This window comes from Nomia melanderi, chromosome 8 (assembly GCF_051020985.1).
Source record: "Nomia melanderi isolate GNS246 chromosome 8, iyNomMela1, whole genome shotgun sequence".
NCBI classification, from domain to species: Eukaryota; Metazoa; Arthropoda; class Insecta; order Hymenoptera; family Halictidae; genus Nomia; species Nomia melanderi.
Window position 1 is genome coordinate 6,726,706 of NC_135006.1, and position 23,572 is coordinate 6,750,277.

General features: G+C 39.2%; 1 protein-coding gene across 9 annotated transcripts in view; it reads left to right on the plus strand.

Annotated features, from left to right (window-relative positions):
• The window catches only part of LOC116426634 (uncharacterized), a 651,129-nt gene that overhangs the window by 219,759 nt on the left and 407,798 nt on the right, over positions 1–23,572 (plus strand). For 2 of the 9 annotated variants that reach the window (XM_076369925.1, XM_076369927.1), the window contains exon 1: positions 18,241–18,491. The exons of the other annotated variants lie outside the window; for them this stretch is intronic. The gene's annotated coding sequence lies outside the window, so the exon portion shown is untranslated. Of the gene's footprint in view, positions 1–18,240; positions 18,492–23,572 lie in introns of those variants that run through there. 9 annotated transcript variants of the gene reach the window in all.

Below are 23,572 nucleotides of genomic sequence, written 5' to 3' on the forward strand. Positions count from 1 at the left end.
GAAACGTATTAAGATTGCGGTAAGAATATAAATCTAAATCTAAATATACTGATGTATGTACAAGTGCATTTGGCCTGCATTTGACGAGTATTTATTGCGCAAACAATAAGAGTTTTTTCAAACTAAATTCCACACTTAACGGGTTAAAACGTATGTATCGCTGAATTTCCGTTTTCATAGTCGACGTCAGTTTACCCACAACGCGATTTCATTGTCGAGTGAAGCGGAAGCAGCAAGGGAAGCATGATGCGTCCCTATGAAAAAGCGGCGAGCAAAAAAGTAGCAAATTGAGCCGGAACAACAGAGAGGGCACGCGCTGTTACCAGTGTCGTTTATTCTTACGTGAGCGTCGTTAGCAGGAGCGCGGGGACAGGCAGGCCGCGTGATTCGCGTATAACGAACGATCGTAATTACGGTTAACCGGTGAGGCAATTTCCACGGTTACAGTGACCGTGAAACGATTATTGGTCCTGTAGGGGCTGTTCGTCTCGGCGAAATTACGATTAGGCCAATCGACTTCGCCCGCGTATGGAGGTCCGGTGTCGGCGTTGCTGCTAACTCTCTGGCACGATTCGTTTGTACGGGGAAGTTAATTACCGAACTGCGCCGAGCGACGTGTCTGGAACAGCCGAAGCTACAAACCCTCGAAGCTTGTGCTCGTCTTTGAGAAACGCGGTCCAGTTGCAATCAGGCAACTCTTATTAAATGAACCACGAATGGATTGTAAGATGGTTATACTCAGCGAAAATTAGTGTGTTTCTGCTATTTTTTATGGACATAAAACAGTGTTTCAGTGAAATTTTACGTGTATTAAAAATGAAATAGTAATTTTATTGTCTGTGATTGGATATTGGAAATTAAGTTAGCAAATTGGCTAATTTATAGTAATATTAGCAGTCACTGTTTTAATTCACGCTTACGGTTCATAGTTTCATTTTATCATTTTCTACAATACTCATCGCTAACTCACAAACGAAAAAGTAATTTTTTGAAAATAACTTCGAAAACATTTTGATATTATCGTCATTGCCTTAAATCCGGTATTCTAATTCTATAATTTTACTCAAAAATTAAAATATAATCAATTATCACGAAAATTAACGTTTATGCCAGTGATATCATATCCTCCATATTTTTCTCAGGTTTTCAAAATTCCGCAAATCTCCAAAAGCATATACCAATTGTCATGATAATCACATAAAATTACGTATTCTGGCCAGGTTTCCGAGGAACGGTACCGTTGTGCGACGAGGGAAGAAAAATGAATCGAATGTTTGTTTCTCGTTGAACCGGGGATGCGATCCACGGGCAGCCTAGCCGTTCTTCCTCGGCGTGATACGAGAGAGGTTTGCGCTCCGCCTAAGGATCGATTCGTCTAAGGCAACGGCTATCCGTTAACGGGACGGAATAGCCTCGGGGGAGAGATCCCGAAGCGTGCAGGACCGAGCTGTACGCTGCGCGGTAGCGGCGGCGGCGTCTCGCGCGTCAACTCGGCTCCAAATTAATGCCTGTCCCTAGCAGTAACTTATCCGCCAACCCGGTATATTATGTTCTACGATCGGCGTCCGCTGACAAATGGCCGACTGTTTTCTTGCGGCGCTTTCGCTATTCCTCTAGCCGGTTCGTTTATAACCACAGGTTCGCGGGTCTCGCTGTTATAGCTTCGTGATCCGGACCGAGCACTTATCGAGAACCCGTTAACGCGTTTCTCGGGACGGTAACGTAAAGGTGCGTGTTATTGCTTCGGGCGGAGTGGTCATTTGTTTTCATCGGAAATTCGGTGCGAAAATACAAATTTGTTATATGAAACTTATTATAAGAGTTAATGTTTATTGTGTTGCTTAAGTAATTTGTAATTCTTTGATAAATATGGATAAGAATTGACATTATACTGATAAAATCGGTGTAAGTAACGGTAAAGTAAAAATATGGGTTATTGCTTCAGATAGACTGGTTACATTTATCTTCGTGGTGAATTCGGTGCAAAAATATAAATTTGTTGTAAGAAACTTATTACAAGAATTGATGATTGTTGTGTAAAAAATTGATATTACACTGATTATATCAGTACAGGTGATTATTCCAGTTTAATTTTCCGTTTCCCCGTGACATCTCAGATGAGTGATCGATTTCAAATAGAAATTGGGTAAAGCAAATTCGTTTTCTCTAGTAAATTATTAGAAATGAAATAGTTCCCCTTAGCGCAATTGTGAAATAGATTATAGGACAAAGTATGAAGCTAATTAATCAGAAATTCTATTTCTGTCTTGGTATTTTTTCGAAAGTACCTTTTTTGTCAATAAAATAACGCTTGGTTTTATGGAAATTAGTGGTTTTACTTAAACAATCGAACAAGAAACAGAAGCTCAGTATTAATTTCGTCCGATTTTGTTCGAATCAATTGAACCAATTTGAATTGAGAAGACACGAGGTTCAAGCTTGGGCCACTGTACATGGTGGAGGTGCGATTCGCGTCGCATTACGCGTTGCCTCGCGTTCTGTTCTCTCGTGTTTCACACGCACGGTTTAAGAAAAGAAGGTTACCGGTGCATCGCGCGCCTTTAAAACGCTTCCACACGCGGCCTCTGGTGAATTAGGTATTCGACGAATAGAAAAGCCCGCGTTGGGCAGCGGGCCAAGGAATGCAGAAGCGGTTACGGATGTAACCGGGACCTATCGCAACAACCCTAAGCCACCGTTGGGGAGGGGAAAAAAGAACCCGAACGGCGTTAACACGCAATGAAAACTTCGGCCGCGTCGTGACCCATCGACCTCCATGCTACGATTGATTGTAATTTGTTGCGTAACGAATAAATCGTAATATGGTGGTTCTTTGTCGTTTGATAGATTTTGAGACTGATTATGAAATGTCGTTGGTAAGTAATTATGGTACTTTAGTGGATTTGCACTTATTTGCACTAATTTGTTGGTTACCAACGTTCAGCTGGATTTGTTTAATTTAACAGCAACCACTTATCAAAGCATCCGAGTTTCCAATTTCCAAGCAATCAAATCAAAACTAAACAAAACTAAAATAAAAACATTCTCAGCCTCCAAAGTACCTTCATCAAAATACATATTCCCTCATATTCCAAAATTAACAAACGCAAACACAATGCACCAATAATAATCACAACTCTCTTGACTAAACTGAGAAAAGTATCTCGTACGACGAGATTCTCCAACAAATAGCATCGTTTCCATTCCTGACGTTCCCGAAACACTGGAAGCAACCCCCTCGCTAGCGGACCCGTTGCCGTTCAGGGTTTCTTCTTCTTCTTCCACGAATATTAAATTCCATCGAGTCGCGAGCGTGTTTCCGTCCCGTTCAAATCGCCACGCGAGCCACGGATTTTTGACCGGCTGCCTAATGTAAGCAGGAGCGGTGAGGCAATCGCGGAGGGAGAAGAAAAAGCAATTCAGCCCCTCCAGGCTGGTTCCGGAACGACCCTGAAACCCTCGCTCGTAGTCACGCGAGCACGCGGAATGCCGGTAGGTATATTCTTACCCCAGCCTTCCTTCGGGCCGCCTCACGGGGGCCCCTAACGATGCTGCGGAATTTTAATTCGATTTGCACCGACGCGAATTCCCGTCAGAGGAGAACCACGCCGTCTGCGGGCCGGTAGGGAATCGGGATCCCATCTTGTATTCTTCCGGTGATAAATCCTCCCGCGATATAACCTAATTACTTTCTCCCGGATTCTGTCTACGACCGTGCACGGTGCTTTTTGATGAAACTGTTGGATTTTTCTACTGACACTTGGTTTATTGGTTTTTATTGAAATGGTTGTATGAAATGATTCTTCTTTTGTTTATTATAAGCTTCACTTTTGAATGATTTCGTGATTTTGTATGTTGTGTTTTATTGGCTGATTCCTTGTTTTGTGAGGTTTTTGTTTGGTTATAAGGATTATTTGTATTATTAATTGTTTCTGAATGTGAAAATTATTTTTTTTGTAGTTTAAGGGTGATTTTGTTAAGTGAAGTTAAATTTGCGAATTCTTTGAATGGAAATTATGGAATTTGATTTCTGTGATTAGATGTGATTGTTTATTTGTATATTATAATATGTCGTTGTTGAGTTGATTTGAGATTAAAAAGCAAAGTCAGTTGAGAAAATATTCTATTTGAAGTGTAAAGTATGAAATTTGGTATACTTCTTTATTGTACTCTAGAATTGATGAAATGTGTGCCAGAATAAGATTCTTTCGTTTCTACAATAAGTGTTCCTTTACTGAGGCTAGATTTTAGCAGTTGATAAAATATACATAGATATTGTTCTTTCGTGGCTTTTAGCAGGCCTTCGTGCTAAACCTTGTAAGCGAGGCTGCACATAGACACATCTTATTGATTTTCTCCTCGGTAGACGCTTCCTTCCAAGAAAGATTGGAGGAAAGATTTTCGAGTAAAAAATAGATTTCTTATTAAATTGAAGAATTTATTTTACGACCGCAGATTTAATATAAAAGATCGCAGTCTCTTATCTCCTATAGTGTAACCGATAGAAAATCTATGTAGTGATGTCAGTAGTGATCGTTTTCCTTAACGCATTTTATATTCTGCAACTATTTATGTACTTCTACGTTTAAAGAAAATTACGCGTAGTGCATATCCTCTAAGAGTTTATTATTCACATTTATAATTATCTACTATTATTATCTAAAAATAAACAGTACAGTCACATATATCCCGTTCATTATACATATTATTAAAATACCCTTCTTAATAATTAATTTATTTTTTAATATCACATTTCAATTTATTATTACATTATTAGTTATTTATTATATTCCCTATAATAGTGTTATTACAGTTCATATTCACATGAAATAAATGTTATCATTCCTTCAACAATATACTCAACAAATGTACAATACTGTCTCAATTTTAACATGTCATATTTATATATTCTTAATTCTTTTCATTCGTGCCGTATACGTTTAAACATCTTTTACATTTCTAACAACAGTTACAAGGTATTATACAAACATATATAATACAAATTTACGAAACAACATTTATTAAGTTCCACTTCCATCTCAATGCATACTTACAGAAACACTCAATTACAGAATTCGCGAATGCCACGCAACGAGTTAAGATGCTTCTTTCACACGATCGGTTTTCAAATCTCGTTAAATCTTTCGTCTCAACGACCCGGCAAGCATGCCAGAGAAGTTTATCGCTTTCATCGGCAAGCGCGACGTGCAAGACGCTCCCATCGGACACGGATTGGCGGGGACAGTCCTTTATCAAGTGTTAATTGGAAATTGACACCGTGAGGGAAAAGATATCTGGCATTGGCTCGTGGAAACTTTTCCAACGCGTCAATTTCTTCCTTCGGTCGGTCGATTTTATTCCTGGAACCCGTCAAACCGAGAGCTTCGAATGGTTTAAATCCACCGAGAGCTTTCTAAATGAGGGAGATTCGTCTTCGTGCACTTTTTTTTCTTTGTCTTATCCCCCCCCTTCCCCCCTCTCTCTGTGTCTCTCTCTCTTTCTTTTCCTATCTTTTTTATCTCAGCGAAGTTGCTTTTCGTGCGCCTTATCTCGGGATGATGGCGTCTGTTACGGCTGTTTCCTTGTAAGTCTGTATAATATCGTTGACAGGTAATTTATGTGCCTCCGGAGGAGACAAGCTTTTTCACGGTGTTCGAATCATGAGCAGCTTCTCTTGCAGCGCGATGCTTATTAAATATTCTTTTTATGCGGCGGCTGGCGAAGGAGACGGAGCCCTTGTAATGAAAGAAAATCATTTTACTTCGGATAGAAATTATTTAGACTTCGACTATTCTCTTGATTAAGTGAAAACGACGACGCGTATTTTTTTATTTTATATCTGCGATAAAATTTCAGTGGTTCGTTTTTTATTTGCATTTTTGTGCTTGGGTATTGTGATTTGATTTTAATTAAAATTGGATATCACCGAGGGAATTTTTTAATGAAATTACTGTTAAGTTAAAATTTATATCGTATTTATATGGTATATTTTTTTATAATGTAATATTATATTTAGCTTGTAACGTGTTTCAAATAGATTTTCTATGTAACATATTTTATTTTTGTGTTGAATATTTTCAATTTTTTGTCACGTATGAAATGAATTCCGTTGTTTGCATACGAACATTTTTATTTATTATTCAAGAGATGATGTGATATGCTTTTATACCGAATATTATAACTTCAAGATTCTGTTACGAGGTTCTTTGACGACAATAAATTTTGATACATCTTTTTTTTTAAATTTCACGGTCACCCGCAGTTTTATGTATAAATTTCACGGTTGCCGTACTGTTTTATCACGAGGCCCGCTAAATGATACGAGAGACGTAAAATTTGTGCATAAAGAAACTGGAGTTGACGGTAAAGTCTAAGAAAAAGCTGCGTAAAAATTTAGTACCGTCGGGAAACGTATAGTTGGATTTTACATACCGAGTCGTTTTCTCTCGTAATAGTTAAAATCCAGGATCTTAGATCACTATTAATGATACATTCTTTTTGCAGCTATACCTTAAAATCTATTCAAAAATACTAAAGAATAGAATACATCTATTTTCTATTACCTTTTCCAAAATTCGTAAATTTTTAATGAGTGTAAAATATCTAATTTGCGATTTCATATTTTACTATCACCACATAAAGAAGCTTTTATCGAAAATTATTAAAAGATTTATTACTAATTCTTAAATGTATGTATACTATATAAAACATGTACTATTCAGTATACATTTACCACACAAAATAATCTATGAAAATACCATACACACATTTATATACATTCATACACTACGACTGTATAAAAGAAAAAGTAAGCTTTACGTAACGCAAAATATTCGTTGTTTTAACAGTTGAACAATTTGACGTTGTCAATCAAGATTTACGAACCACTGCGACGGCCCCCATGTTAATTCGCTCGACAATTTTCATCGGTTCCCGTAACACCGAAATACATAAATTCCAGGTGTCATAGAGCACAAAACAGGTAAACAGAGAAAAACGGGTGAACGAACGAACGAGTTAAAAATTCCGTTTCCGAACCAGGGACAAGTTCAAGTTTTGCGTTGGCCGTCTCATTAAAACAGTTCGATGGACAGTGACGCAAAGCGGGACGCGATGACGAAAGGATTAACGTAGCAGAAGGCTCAAGGGAGGCCGGAATGACAGTAATAACAGACCTGTCCGTCAAAACCGAAATTCCATGGCGGTCGTGCACAGTAATCTACAGGCTACGCCACCGGGAACACCATTCACTCTGCTATCCGTCAGCTATTTTTTCTCGTTTCAGCGGCCGCGCCGCACAATTGGCTTCTTCCGGAATTAGACCATCGGAAATTTCGAAAACCGAAAGACCTTCTGCAGACGTTGCCAAGCGCTGTCGCTCTCATTTTCATTTTTCGCCGTAACACGCGACGATGATTAATTTTTTGTCGTTGCTCGACGCCGGCTAATGGAAATCCAAAATAGCGGGTACGCCGTCGAACGTTCTCTCCCGTAATGAGTCCATTTCGACGCATATTTTTCGTAAAATTATTGTTTTACGTGGCTGATGACAAAAAATATTCGAGTGGAATATATGTGACGAATTATACGTATCAAGTAGTAATATTAATTGTTCATGGCGTTATTGAACGGATGAAAATATCTTTCTTCTTTTTTTCTCTTTAAATTATTTAGGTTTCCCCCAAATTTTCGGCAAACATGCATCGTAAAAAATAAAATAGAGAAAGCAAAATATTTATTATCCATTTTCAGTACTAGGGATATAAAACGAAATATCATGACACAAAATAAAATAAAATTATTTGCATAATATTTTAACGATAAATATTGATCAATGTTCAATTGTAAAAAATGTTTCTTTCCACTTAAACGCTACTATAATTTTCACGTGTACCGTGCATTATAATTATGCGTTCGCTTCCACGCAATTATATAGTAGTCAAATATAGCAACGCATGTACGGTTGCGAGTAGTCAAAGAACGGAAATCTTTCGGGGAAAATGGCCGATCGCGGTTGAAACCGTATCCCGGCCTCCGGGATCGGCGCACGTGGGTGGTTGTTACGGATTTCACGAAATGTCTCGTTCACGTGATATACATAGAATAATACGCGCCACTATGATTCCCGCCTCGCGCAAAGTTTTCTTCGTGGAAACGGGTCTACGTGGAGTAACTCAAATTAGACTAATCCGCGCACCGTCATCAGCTCGTAGATGATGCATTAAGTTACTCCATCTGAAACAATGGACCACGATACGTGCGCAACTATGCGTGAACTGCGAGAGCGACTTCGCCGGATGCTCCATTGACTCCCGGCCCGACGGAACTCCGTATATTTCATACGGAAAGGGAAATTACTGGGACACGTATTTCCTTGTATCAGCGGAAAGCTTTTATTGTACCATCGGAATTAAATTGCTGTCTTGCCGAAGGATGCGTGATTATTTAACTGCGAACGTTCACGCAAATTCGTGCTATTATAAATTAACCTTTGAATTCTAAGATTTAATAGAAACGAATTCTCTTACTGTTAATTGGGTTTAAGAAGAAACTGGGGTTTATACTATCTCTTGTATTGTCTTTGCAATTGACTTTTGTTTTCACAATTTCTATTGTCTTTACAATCATTTCCTGTATCTTCGAATTAATTGTTACTTTTCATTTAGAAATGGATCATCTTCTTCGTCATGAACTCGTTTCCCCTATTCATAATAAAATGTTTGCTTAGATTTGATTGAATTAAAAATCTCCCATTGTTTTCTACTTGTCAGAGATCTAACATTACATTAATTTTCTATTTCTCCAAAACTATCCCTGAATCTCTATACACATAAAACCAATTTCCATGTCATAGATCAGTTCAAAGACTCCTATTTAGATTGTCACGACAGTCTCCCCGAAAAATACTGTGCATCGCGTTTCGACGCCCGCGGTGCTTGTAGTCGAATTTCCAGCGTGTTGAACACGCGCCGCGCTTTAACCAGCTAATGTTAACACCATATTTCAGCGGATAACGAGAGAACGCGGCAGTGCCGCGTTTATACCTAACGGCGCGCGGCGATTTCGCGAAATCTCCCTGCGTACGTCAGCAAAAATTCCCGGTAATGGTCGGTAAGCTGTTTTCAGTCGACGTGTACGATATTCTAATGGATTTCGAAAACGTTCGTGCAAATGCCCGGTCATAAGCCACGAGGGGCTCAACAAAATGAACCGTGATGAATGAAAACGCTACTTTATCCGCGGGGAGTATCCGCTCGAATATGTCGATCCGCGGCCAAAAAGGCGCACCCTTCGTCTCTTCTTCGTTGAGCGGCTACCAGGGAGTTTCATGACAGAATCTTGTCATTATGACGTACCTCTAGGAATAAATACCCACCGCCGTGCCGCGCGCCGCACGTGTGTGCACCCCGCGTCGTGTTTCGCCATTTAACACGTTTTGCGGTCCAACGTGGGCGTGCTCTTTCACAAACAGTTCGTACATTGGTCGCGATTGGTTCCACTGATCAGTAAATTCCGGGTACTTGTATGTATCTTCGTGTATTAGGTTGTGTGGTAAGTATTGTAGGATTTGCTGTCAACGTGGAGTTTGCGCTATGTTATAGAAGTATATGTTGCAAATTAATGTGTTGAGAGATGAATAAATGTTATAACTGTATGTATTGGTAGAAAAGGGACGTATTGAGGAAGGTTCAATGAAGTTTTATTTAACATGTTAAGCGCCACGGAAATCCTGAACGTTTTACATAACACTAATTCTTTCGTAACAAAGATAAATGGGAACAGTTATTAATTGTTTGGTACCATAATTCTTACATTGCACTATTGCCAACTTACTTATGTTACTAAGCATTTTTATTCAACATCAGTTACGTTACATATAATTATTTTCTAGTAATTCGTAAGTTTCGGTCATCGATGACTGACATGACATTTAACATGTTAACCAAAAGAAAGTTGGTTTTAGAGTTCTTTAAAATCTAGAAAAACGTTTTTGAGCAACAATACATCTTGTTCCGTCACTTTTGAGGACTCAATTTCATGACATTCAGTAATTATTTGAATATCAGAATGTACACCAATTTGCCTTCCTTTCAATACTTTTTAATATACTTCATATTGACTCGCGGGCGTGTTAGAGGGAGACGCTTTGGTACGCGACCGCTTTTTTCTTCTCGCAGCGTTCCGCGAAATGAACATTACACTAGAAAGAGTATAGCCACCGCGGCGCACTTCGTGTCAGAATAAGAAGCGCATAGAATATTTTAATTAAATCCAGGCCCTCGGAGAATCTCGGCGAAAGGAAAGAAAGTATATATAGCCGGGTTATACTGCCTTGAGGAGATTTATTACCGTACTTGGAGAGACTAAAACGCGACCGGGTAAATAGCGAGGAACGCGCAGTTTATTCGATGCCGTTAAGAATTCTTTAAGTATCTTGCCTGGGTAGATAAGCTTAACGTTCGAGAATTAATTAAAAACACGTGCTTTGGTAGCTGCCTCTCACGTTCCGTCCTGTTAGGCTGTTGCATGCGAAATCCATCAAACTACTACATTACATTTGAACAAACTTTATTAAGCGTACACGCGCTTTACACGTTTGATAATGAAACTTGTGTAAATATATCGACTGATTCATAGAATCTAAAATAAATAAAATTTAAATTAAACACCAAAGTAAAGGTACGAAATTCTATGCCACGAACTGATCTATTCTCCTCTGATGAAGTTTTGTTTGTTATTTTATAAATATAAATCGATTTCTTTCGTTCACATCCAAGTATTTATATCGAAACAGTTATTAACAAACTATTTCGAATTCTATAATAACGACGCTAGCTTGTAATTTTGAAAGTATTCTACTTCCAGTGTAAATATTTATTGAACTACTGTTTCACCTTTTCATTGCTTTAAATATACTAAAGAATACGTGTAACACGAAACGATGGAACAAAATAAAGTCATTGAAACCGTTCATACCTTACGCATTCCCAAATGTGAAACTCAGTACGAATTTACAAATTATTTATGCAGATATTCCAAACCGCGGACAATTACTTCCCCTATATCTTCGACTTTACGTGCATCCAGGGTCCAAAATCCGCGTCTCGATATAAATCGCGGATCTAATTTCGCATGCAACCGATATAGGTGTTCGAAAGTGTAACCTTTTCATACAAGTTGCTCCGTCGTGAGTTCATTAATCACGAACAGCAACGTGTTGGCAAAGCGTGTCCCGTGCGCGTGTCTATTAAGAGTTTGGAAGCGGTCACGCGGGTCGCCGAAACGCTTAACGCTTCGCGGACGAGCGATTAACGCACGCTTTACTATGCTTCCTTCTAAAAATACGGAAACCACCGGTTCGGTACGCAGTGGAAACTACCGTGTAAGATTGACCCTTTAAGTTACTATACCAATTGTTAAGTATGTTGTTAATTTTTGTTATATTCATTTTTAGTTGATATAATCATAATATATGAATAGGATGTAGTATTTTTCAGATGTTCGCAAATGAATGATCATAGTACTACATTAAATTATAACTGAACTAAGTATTGTTGATGTATGTTTTGGAATGAAACACCAAGAACACTTCAGATCATAAAGAATTGTTGATAAACAATTTTTAATAAGTGGTAAAATGTAAAAATTAAGAATCTAATAAGGTGAAAAATTCTGGAAAAACTAATAAGACCTTATTTAACATGATATTCCGCAAAATTCTATTTCAATATAATTTAAATGCTTCAATTTCTGAAGGACTGCATTTCTTGTTCTACTTTGGACACATTATCAGCTAGTTCGCATTTTATCACTACAACTACCGAGCAATTGAATTAACTGAATTATATTTTCTAACACAGATTATAACAGTGCATTTGTTAAAACTTCAATTAACTTAAATCTTAAAATACAGAGCAACAAATCAATCTATTTAACAACATGTCCAATCGAACATCTCCAAAAGAAGAAATCTTAACACGTTGACGCCGGCGCTTTTTAAGACCCCGTTTAAAAAATGGCACGTGTGACCCACCGGTGGGTCACGCCGGCGTCAACATGTTAATTGGCCATTCTGACATATTAGTATTACACAGTCTTAGTATTACAAAACTCTGGAAGAACATCTAACTTTCGATTTACATGGATTCGTTTTACGCGAATGAAAATCGCGTAAATAGACTATCGATACAAGAAAAGACAAAATATTACAAAGAAAAGCTGATATAAGTTTTCAGAATACACAGTTATTCCACGTAGCTTAACAAAAAAATAATAATGATGACATTTCGAAAAACAAAAGTACATTTTATTCATCTAATAAATTCAGATAGCGCATGAAAACTATTGCGTAAATAGTGTTATAATTTACAACAATGTTGTTCGGTACATATCGGCTCCATAAAACAGAACCAGAGTAAAATAAAAATCATTCGCTCGATGTAGTTGCAACAGCAGTTAATTGGATGAGTTAGACAAATGGCGTAGACCTCTTTCCGTACTTAGTAAATCCGTTAACGCGGCCGCTTCCTAAATTCTAAGCTGAGACTCCGCCAGTCCCTGTGCACCATGGCGGATTTTGCAAAAAGTTGCCGAACTACCGACTTCAGCAAAAAGGGACGATTCCCGTGGCGCCATTATCGCGATTTACAGCCGCGCTCTGCCGCCATGATCGCGCGATCCGACCTTACTCGGACTCGGCGCGACACGACCCGCCGAATTCGTATCGTCGATCGTAATTTTTCCCGACTAATGTGCTTCGGCCGTCCCGTCAACTCGTAGCTTTCCTATCGACGCGTCTCGTCGATGCCATCGCTGATCCGAAATAGACCGACGCGCTTCTTTTTTTTTTGTTGGAATACCGATATGGCCCGGCCGGAAGAGACTCCGCTGCTGTAGGCTCCCTTTAAGCGAGCCCCGCGCGTTGGCAGCGTGCGCGTTTAGTTTAATGGACCAAAGAAGCTTTAAAACTAGTGTTTGTGCGTAGGATGAATTGATAATCGATTGGAATGTTAATTGGTAGGTATGCTTGCAATGGTGTATGTCGTTATGTAATCTATAATCTATATCTAAATAATCGTTTTATAATCTGATGATGCAAATTTATGTTTCTTTCTTTAATGTTTTGTTTCTGCTGATTAATTCTTACGAATGTTGAGCAGGAATGGTTAAGGTAAGGCAATTAAAATGTAGAATATGAGTTTGTGGAAGCGGAAGTTTAATATCAACAAATTTGAATGCCACATTAAGTAGATTGTGATCATTCGTAGAAGGTATAGAGTTTTGGAGGTTAAATTGATAAATTAAAATGAAATCGAAGTTCAGTGATTTTTTTTGAGGTTCGAAGAAAGTGGAAATTTTGTTGTATTTTATTCTAGCGTTTATTATATGTGAAACGCGTAATTTGTTCGACATTTAGAAAAATATTTTGATTGCGAAGCAATATAGATATACAGAAATAACAAGTTAGGTTATGATACTCAATCATTCGAGCTACTAACTTTTGATATATTTTAGTATGAGCAACTAAATAAATCAAGTTTCCATCTTTTTATTTTATTCACGAGATGAGAGAAAAGTTGATTAGACTTCTCATGAATTCATTTGAGTTTCTCAGCGTGCTGGCTTCGAATTCATCGATAACACAAATAGCGCTATTTCATTTCCAGAATTCATTTCACTTATACCCGTAAATCCGGAATGATGAATATGTATCTTCCTAATCGCGTATAATAACAGAACATAACTTTAAACGTTACCGGTATCTGCATTTCATCTTTACTGCGTCCACTTTACTCGTTCAATTATGATCCGTAGTCATAAAACACCTACGCGTAGCTTGTCTCCAGATAATATCCTTCCTTTCGAACGACGAACGATAAGAAATCCATAACAATTATTATTATTCCACTTTATTAGTGACTGAAGAAATTTACTATTGAAGGGACAACGGAAATTCTCTAAAACCGTCTGACATCCTTTATATTCTGTCATAAATAATTAATTAAACATGAAAACCTTATGAATAGAAAAACAATCAAATCTAAACCCACAAACTTCAATAATGATCTAATCTAGTTTCTCCATTTTCAAATCATCTTTAAAATTCCATTTAGAAACAGCAAACAAAAGGACATCTATATTCTTTTTATCAGTCCATAAATCCATTACAACTATCTTCATAATAAAATTAATTAGCAACCAAAGAACTTTAGCTCTTAAAGCACAACCGAAGCTCTATTCCAAATATTAATACCTCAAAGGAACAAATCGAATCAATTCACAAACTTCTCCAACAGTGAACCAACTTCGTACTATCATTCTCAAATCATCCTCGAGCTTCCCTTCTCACCGATCAAAGAGGAAGATGACTCTCGCTGCAGACAATTTTTCAAATGAATCCCCTTTGACTTCTATCAAAGAATGTTCAACGTGAACTTAATAAATTAATATTATTCCTATTCCGGTGTCGAGCGGGGACTCGGCAAACTCCATGAGGGGCAATTAAATTAGAATTATTTTCCATCCGAGTACGGACAATCCCGAGTAAGTAGGTCGTGATTCAGAATGCCGCTGCAGAGACAGCAGTGCGCGCGGAGGCGTGCGCTGGAAGAGACAGAGAGAGGAGAAGATAGAAAGAGGGAGACGGTGTCCGTTCGGCTCTGGGACGGGGTATTACGCGAGCGTAAAGTAACACCGAAGACAGGTGAGGCAGTAACGAGCCGTATATTAAAATGGTAACGATCGGAGGGAGAACAGCGTCGAAACCCGCGGCAGGGAAGAAGCAGAAGCTCGGTCTCGGGATCATTTCCCAGCGGTGAATTGTTTGCGCAACTGAATTCCGCAGGCGTGTTGACAATTAGCAGAACCGACGCGCGTCGAACGAATTTGTTTTTCCAGGATCATTAGTAAGATTACACCGGTGAATTTCCCTTAATCCATATTTACGGCGGACCGGCGCTGCGCCGTGCCCGCTTCCTCTATCCACCCGTTAAGAAACGAGAAGCTTACCAGACGCTGGATTTTTTCATGAACCCACCGCGGCGGCGCGCGGTATACCTCGTGAAATGTTGCGAGACTGTCCCGGTATGGTAGCGGGTAATGATAGTGGCGCGGTGGTGTTTGCGTTTGGAATTAAATGGAATATTCGATAGTGCTTCCGGTATTCGTGATTAGGGATGTGCTGTCTAGGAGCAATTCTAGTGACTGTGAGATGATGAATGAGTGGAAATATAATTGAGATAAATGTGTTTTAGTATTTGTATTTATGTAGAACTGATTTTTTACATTCGTGTGCTTGTGTAAATGTACGGGCATTTACAGGAATTGTTGTGAGTTGTTAATTATCGTATATTCTTATTCAGTAGTATATTTTAATTTTGTTAGTGTATTGTTAATACATTCTTTTAGATATATGTGTGGATATTTTTTGAGAAAGAAATGTATTCCTGTGTAATGAACTGCTGCTTATTAAAGTAGAAGTATCCTTCACTACTTAAAATATGAAATTATTTATATACACATATTTCAACGTACATTATATCATATTTAATGGAAAGAGGTTTTTTTTAGGATAAAAGAGTGCTTTATAATTTCCAACTAGAGAGTACTTCATTTTCAATAAAAAAGGATTATAATTTGAAAAAGTAAGCGCGATTGAGTATTTTCTTTTACTCTCAGTAATATAAACTATACATGAATATCCACAAAAATAATTTGGTATAAAACTGTCTCGGAAGTTGAATTGAACTTGGTTGAATATGAGTATTCAGTTTTAAGAAAATGGAATTTGAAAATTCATTAGGCAAGTATGCTTTCGAATCAGACTAGCTAATGCGTCTGTCCATCATTCGCTATTTCTACTTGTACAAACATCGAGCATTCAATGCTATCTGCGTTCCATTTAAACTATCAGGTAGCATCGCGTTATTACTGAAAATTACTAATACTGCACCACTGTTAATATTTGTGAACCTCAGGGTAAACAAAAATAATTCATAATAAACAAACACACGAACAATATAGCAGGTATTGCAAGGATATTAGATTCATTCCAAAATTCGATATTCCTCGAAATTACAAAACAACTTTTCACTATTAGAAGCTTTAGGAAAATATCTCCTTTAATTCGTCTAACGTTTGTCTATTTTAACATTAATCTGAGCAATAATATTTCCTGCTCTTTTTTAAGAAAAACGTCAACTTAAAATTAAGAAATGTCAATAAGTTTTCCATATCATCATAAGGAATAACTATACAAAATTTACTCCAAACTGGTTAAAAAATATAGAAATATATTTTAGACTAATCAGACAATCTCGTCATATTTCCTAATGACGTACGAACTCAGCCTTTTCAATGCGTTAAATCAATCTTCACCAAAGTGTTATCTTATATCTGACTATTTTCTACCACCTTTGAACATACCGTCTTATTCAAACTTTTCTCTGTTTATCACAACACACTTATTCCATCCACAAAATGCAAAACTCTACGTCAATCCAAACACAAGAACCACATATGCACTAAATTTTCTATTCGCAAATACCGGCAGCAAACCTGTTAAGACGAGCAAGTCTGTTCTGGGCGCAGGCGTCGCCACGTGGAGCATGATGTCCACGAGCATTTGGCGCTCGCGGCGCGATGACGAGCTTAAAAATTCGACTTGCCGTGAGTAGAAGGAGAGAGACAGAGAGAAAGAGCACAAGAGCGACGAGAGACGAGCGCGAAGAGAGGAACGGAGAAGAGCGGAGAAGGCCTTGAAAGGGGAAGCTGCTCCAAAAGGACGATGCAACGCGTGTGCGCGATGGTGTTGCGCGCGTGGTAGGGCGGTTCGCCGCGAAGGGTGGGGGCGGGAGTGAAGGGAGGGTGAGTACCACAGGTGGTGGGCGTCCCGACGTTGTAAGCGCCGCAGCACAATGCGACAAACAACTAGAAACGTGGCCGTCGAAAAAAATTCGTGTCCATCTATTCGTCTGTCATAGTGAATCAAAACAGTACTTTAATATTTACTTTGCATTCTTAAACTGTAGCTAGTTCTAAACTCTTGCCTTCACCATAATCATGCTTCGTATCTTCAAAAACACTTCATATACTACAGAAATATTCAACCAAATCATCGCATCAACCCCAAGAGCTAAAAAATATATATTCCTGCTTCTCAACTCCAAAGATAGAAGTTGCTAAAAGGAATCATCGCCTCGAACCGCGCGGAAGTTGACTATCTAACGCCCATCACCTCAAACTGTAAAGAATTAAAAGAACCTGAAGACGATCAGGTCTTAGCGAAAATCAGCGCGTCCCCGCAGAAGGAGGCGGCTATTTTCTAGCACGCGGTACGCGCGCCGCTGCCTACCTGTCTCTCCTTCCCCTTTTTCCGACGTCCTCTTCCCCCAACCACACCAGGTTCTCCTCCTCCCGTATTCTCCCTCTCCCACCCCGTTGACCGGCTCTCCCGCCCCTCCGCTCGAACGGCGCGAGCTTCCGTCCTTATCCCTCTCCCGCCCCCGTAGGCTCGTTTCGACGAGATACCGCGCAGCGGCGCAGTCGTCGCCACGAGAGCGACGTGCTCTCCGTCGGTGGTCATGAATCGTGCGACGGAAGAGGTCCTCGCGAGCCGGCTGCCGCCGTCGTCGTCGTAGTCGCGTCGTCCTAGTCACCGTCGTCGCGCCGTCGTCGTGCACCTCGTCGGGCCCGTCGCCGCGAGTCGTGTCGCGTACACGCGTATAACGGGTGTCGGCCGCCCCCCGGTGTTCGTGTCGTGTTTCAACCATCCCCACTCCCTGCAGCAGCGTTCTGTGAGATCGCGATCGTCGGATCGACGATCCAACCCCCCGTACATCATCTCTCTCTCCCTCTCTCTTCTACACAGTGCACCGGGTTCTAGGAGAGGGATCATTCGCTGGATAATCCCGCGGACTCGATTAACGTCCTCCTGCCCCGGAGTTTCCGCGGACGCGGGTGGTCGGAACGCCGTCGCTGATCGCCACCAGGAAACGAGAGAGAGAGAGATGGGCATTGGTAGGCGCGTGCCGCGTAGCGGTGAACGTTGCGTCGTCGTCGCTGATCGCCGACAGCGGCGCCATAACGGGGCGCGTTCACACGCGACCACCGTGTGAGACGAGAAAAAAGAAGGGTCGAGGAGGAGAAGGAGGAGGAGAGAAAGGGTCGGTTGATCGTGAGCCATAAAAAGTGGAATTTCGAAGAGAGGAAGTATCATTGCAACTGAAGAGAAGTATTCCAAGGTGTTTTACCCACTTCGCGACTACCCCTATTAGCAACCTTGGTTCCTTGGCTCTGATAGTCTTCGTTCATCCTATTTCTCCGCGAGGATCAAGGTTGTTTAACTGTTTCCGAAGAAGGAAGCTGCGTCCCGCGACCACGATCAAGGGGATCAAGAGGATCGCGCGGACGCGAGCATACGCTACCCCGAAAATGTGAGGGAATCGCTGCCCCGGCTGGCTCGCGGGACACCGGACGATCTCGCTGACAAGGTAACGCGATGATACCCTGTCGCGCGCGCCATCGTTTTTACGCGCCAAACAGAAGCGGGTGACGCGCGTGATTTACACGCTTCACGCGCGCAATCGCGGCCCGTCGCGTCTCTGGAGCTCGTGCGCGCTGGCTAATTTGCAAGATTTGTGAATCACGGTCTCTGTTTTTTTCTTTTGTTCCTTTACCTGCTCTTTTCTCTTTTGACACAGTGTTCTTCGTTTTTCTTCACCGTTTTCCCGATGTGATTTTCGGAGGAAATGGTTCGTTCGTTCGTGGAAATTCTCTTTTCGTGTTGATGTTCAGCTTCCTCCGATCGATTAACGTAATCGTCGATCGCGTGCTCGACGGTGATCGATCGCGATATTCCGTGACAGCGTTGTGAATGGAACGTGGCCGGTGCCTAATACGTTCCCCGATGACAGATGCTGGATGGACTGGATTATCCTGGGAAGTTGACTCAACTGTTCGCCTTGGTCGTGGCAATTAGAAGGTGGTTTGGATTGTATACTTTGTGGAAGTGTGTTCAGCGATTGACGGATTTTTGCGTTTCGTTTTGTTTCGCCTTTGCGGGGCTGGGATGGTTTCAGTGTGAACAGTGGGGGATGATGGTTGTAGATGATTGGAGCGGTGGAGAATTTGAGAATGAAATAGTGGCAGTGTCAAGTGATGGAGACAGTCGAATAAACGATTTTATTCGGAGTGTTTCGTTAAGTGACTTCTTCTGTTTTGTTTAATCGGGGGTTTGATTTGGTGAAACAGGCGCTATTACCGGAAATGATTGTTCGGTGTGGTAGAGAATTGGGAAATGTGATGGTGTGGTGACAAGTGGTAGGAAGATTTTAGTAAACAGTTTTGTATCGAGTCTCTTGTTCAGCGATGTACTCTTCTTTGGTTAGTTGTGTGTTTAGTTTGATGAGTGAGGTATCGGACACGTTAATTGTCAATTGGAATAGTGAAAATGGTGGATTTTGGTGACACACGAATGGAAAATTGAAGTATTTGGATTCATGTACCAGCCACCGATAAAATTATAATTTCTTCCTTTGCTTGTTTTTCTCAAGAATAGTCTTTAAATAATTATTAATTGATAGAATGTAGTTGGTTACAATTCAGATCGATGTTTTTGTGTTTAACGAATTACGATAATAGTTACCTTCTTAGTTTATAGTGTTTGAATATCGACCTAAAAAATTAAAATTATAATATTTCTTGTTTGTTGTGCATTATGAAGAATTGAATTAGACTTTGTGATAAGCGATTCGCCACTTGCAAGAATTTGGTGTTTAACAAACTACATACATACGGATGAAGACGGTATTTTCAAATTAGTTCCAAAGGAATTTTCTGTGAAACTACAAAATGAAGTGTGTGATATAGTGATGTGTATTTCGAGGATTATCTGCAAAGTGGAACTTTTCGAAACTACTTTCTTAACATGGGAAATAAATTAAAATTTATTTACTGAATTTTAAAATGCTACGAAGGAGATAAGAATTATTTGAAACATTTTTCAGTATGCTCTTCACTGTATGTTGTATCTCTTATTGACTAGTACTTTATATTAACATTTATATTCTATTCCAATGTTCATATATATTACACACATGCTTTAATAACTTCAAATGTTTTTTATTGTTTCAACCAAGGTCTATTATTGGAATGTTTTCCATTCTTCTTGAATGTTAACATTAAAAGTTACGAACAATTAAATAGATAATTAATAAATGTAATTGTAATTTACTAATTTAGTGATGATTATCTAGTATTGTGAAATCACGTTAATAACAATTATGTCGATTCAACTTTAATCAATACATAGCCACTACATAGTAGAGTATACTACAATTAGACGCTCCAAGTCAGTAAAGTAGAGTCAAATATTCGATACTATATGTATATCACCTCACAGTTGTAAAGAAATTCGTGATGAATAGACTATTATATAGTAGAATGAGTATGTCATAGTCAGCCAAGTAGATACGGAAATATATAGTAGAAGGAGCCTGTCAAAGCCAGCCAAGTAGAATTACACGGTTCTCATAGTGATTAAAGCGGTCCATATGTATAAAAGAAGTCATGACTATTAATCGTCTATCACTTAGTAGAATAGGACGGTCATAGTCTGCCAAGTCGAATTATACATTTTCACAATAACTAGGATGTTCTATATTCGTAAAGGAACTCACGATTCCTAATTGATTATCACAAAGTAGAATAGGATGATTGAAGTCAGCCAATTAGTATTCATACATTTGTTAAGAAGTAACTAAACGATTATAACAAAACGATCAGATTCAACCACTTAGAATCGTACAATTTTTCTAATAATTAATGTGCTCCATATTATAAAAGAATTCCTGACTATTAATCTATCATTACATAGTAGAATAGATCAACGTAGGCCAATTCAATTCACTTTCATAACACTTATTTTATAACCAAATAATTAAAACATGACACTTAAGGTCAATATATTAAAGTCGAAATATTTTCACAATAATTAAATCTTTCTGGCGATAGAAAACTACCATTAAATTAAAATACAGTTGAATAAGACAGTCAAAACCAGCTAATAAATCTCTTCGCATCTAGAAGATTTCACATTCGCAAGACGAATAACAGGCCTCCCACATGAAAACTAATTTTCACTGATTCCGCCATCAATTTCCGTATCAGCTCTTCCCGATTCTTCGCCTCACTATAAATACCATTATAAATTCGGCTTGAGTGCTTGAAGCCGTGGTTGTGTCCGCATATATCACGACCGCTCGACAATCGGTATCGGCCTACTGAAAATTACATTCGTCCTCGGTAGGAAAAAAGTGGTTGCAGAAATGTTCGGTCGGGTGTTTCAAGCAAACTCGAAGTAATTAATCGAACGGGGCGGGGCGGTGTGCGCGTGGCCGTACGAGCGATAGACGAGCGCGGTGTTTCCCTCGCGACAAGAACCAGGCGTAGTCCCGTGCGGAGCACGGAATCGTCGATGAATAAAGAGACTTCGTAAACAGAGCGGGTAGCCTTGGACGCTTCGGCTTCGATTTACTGTTTACGCGGTGCGGAGCATAAACAGGACAGTAAAGTTTTGTTCCCCGAACCGCTGGGCCACTCGTTCCGGCGACTCGTAATTTCTTTTTTCCCTTTTTCCAGATCGATGCTTCGGGGAGTCAAGGTTATCATCTAGGGTAGCAATTTTCAAACGGTCGATAAACTTTTGGTTGAATATATTTAACCCTTTGCGGACGAATGTCGACATTTCGGCGAGACAAAACGTTCATATTCGGAAGACTATGTCGCAAACAAATGATTTAATTACCCGGACGATAAGAGATTAATGTGCAGTTCCTGTTATTGCTATTGTTTTAGCAATTAATATGTCATTGGCTTCATCTATTGAAGGTTTCGTACATTTCAAAGAATCTTCGTTCGCAAAGGGTTAACACTGGAATTATTGAAATTGTTGAAGTTATTGAAATCACCGAAAAGGCACAGAAGCTTTTCTTAGACTGTAATGAATGAGATTTTGTAATAGGCAAATTCAAATATAAAGGAGTGGAAATATTGATGAATGTTTGCTTAGAATTTTTAGAAAACGATTCGAAATGTCATAATGGTCTCCGGTGCTTTTAAATTGGTTGAAAATAATTACAATACGAAAATTGATATGGAATAGAAATGTATTTAGTAACATGGGGGAGTAGATAGTGTAACGAATTGCAAATGATTTATAGTTGTTCCCAATTAATTTTCGCAGCGGAAGACAATTCGACTGTTAACGCGTGAACGATAATAGAATAGTAACGTGATTTCTTCGTGCACAAAGAGTAACCTTGTATCACATGCGATTTCAGTTGAAGATTTAGGAAAGTATTTACTTGCACACGTGAATGAGATTTCATATTAAAACTATTTAATATAACAGACATATATTATCATATTATTATATAATATAAACTGTTTCAATAATTTCTATTTACGCAAAAGATATAGTAAATCAACCTCTCCATAGTTCATTAAACAAACAATGAGCGATGTCATCGTGACACCACGTTACCACTCTAAGTTTAAAATAGTTCTAACACATTCCGAATAATGGTTATTTTCATCTTTTCTATTCTAATGACTAATATACAATATATGTACGTTAAAAATTTAGCTCAATCACGAAACAGATATTATTTACTTTGCCTCAATATTTTAATCAGTAGCATAAGCGTGAGATAAAAAAGTCAAAAATTTTTTACCTAGATACGTGAAACGTGATAAAAATGGAATATATAAAAAATAGAAGAAACATCCGTAACGTGATGGCATTTGTTAGGAAGCAAAGAAAAAAGAGATCGTACATGGAGAAGGAAATTTAACGAAGAGGTTGGAATGGGAAAGTGGAGGGGTTAGAGAGAGGAGGGGAAACCGTGAAAAGTCACAGTCCCTGTTGCATCCTCTGAGCACATTGTTCCATATTTGTCCGGCATCGGTGACCCTATCGGAAAACCGTCTATAAATAGACAACGATTTCCAATTTTACACGGAAAGGCAGGCAACGCACCAACTGCCGACGAGATGTGACTCGAGTGCGCCAGACGTTTCCTTTCGTAATTAGGTCAATCTGTACCTAATGAGACGTTACTCGCGTGTTTCTGCGCGGCCGTTCGCGTCGTTTCGCCTCATTTCTGGCGGCGGGGATCGAAAGATTTTAATTAAAGGTTAGCATCGCGCGACGGACGCCGCGCGCGGAGACCGAGAACCTCCCGCGTTCCCGTTTCGCGTGATTGATGCGGTAAGATCATACTACGGGAATGATCGAACCAATCTCGTTGATGTTATAGGGAAATTGTGGATATTTGTGGAATATTTCTCGATTTTTGGTAGAAGATATTCTGTAGGATTCCGCGTGAACTTTGTTTGTGGAGAGTATCATCTTCTCTGTGTATTAAAACCAAATAATTTTATTTGTTTATTACTAACGCACTGGTATATTAATCACAGTAATAACCGTAGTTCCTATGGCTTCAAATATTTTCAATTTTACACTTCTGGATTAGAAATTCTATTTAACGAAAAACAATATGAAATAAAAATA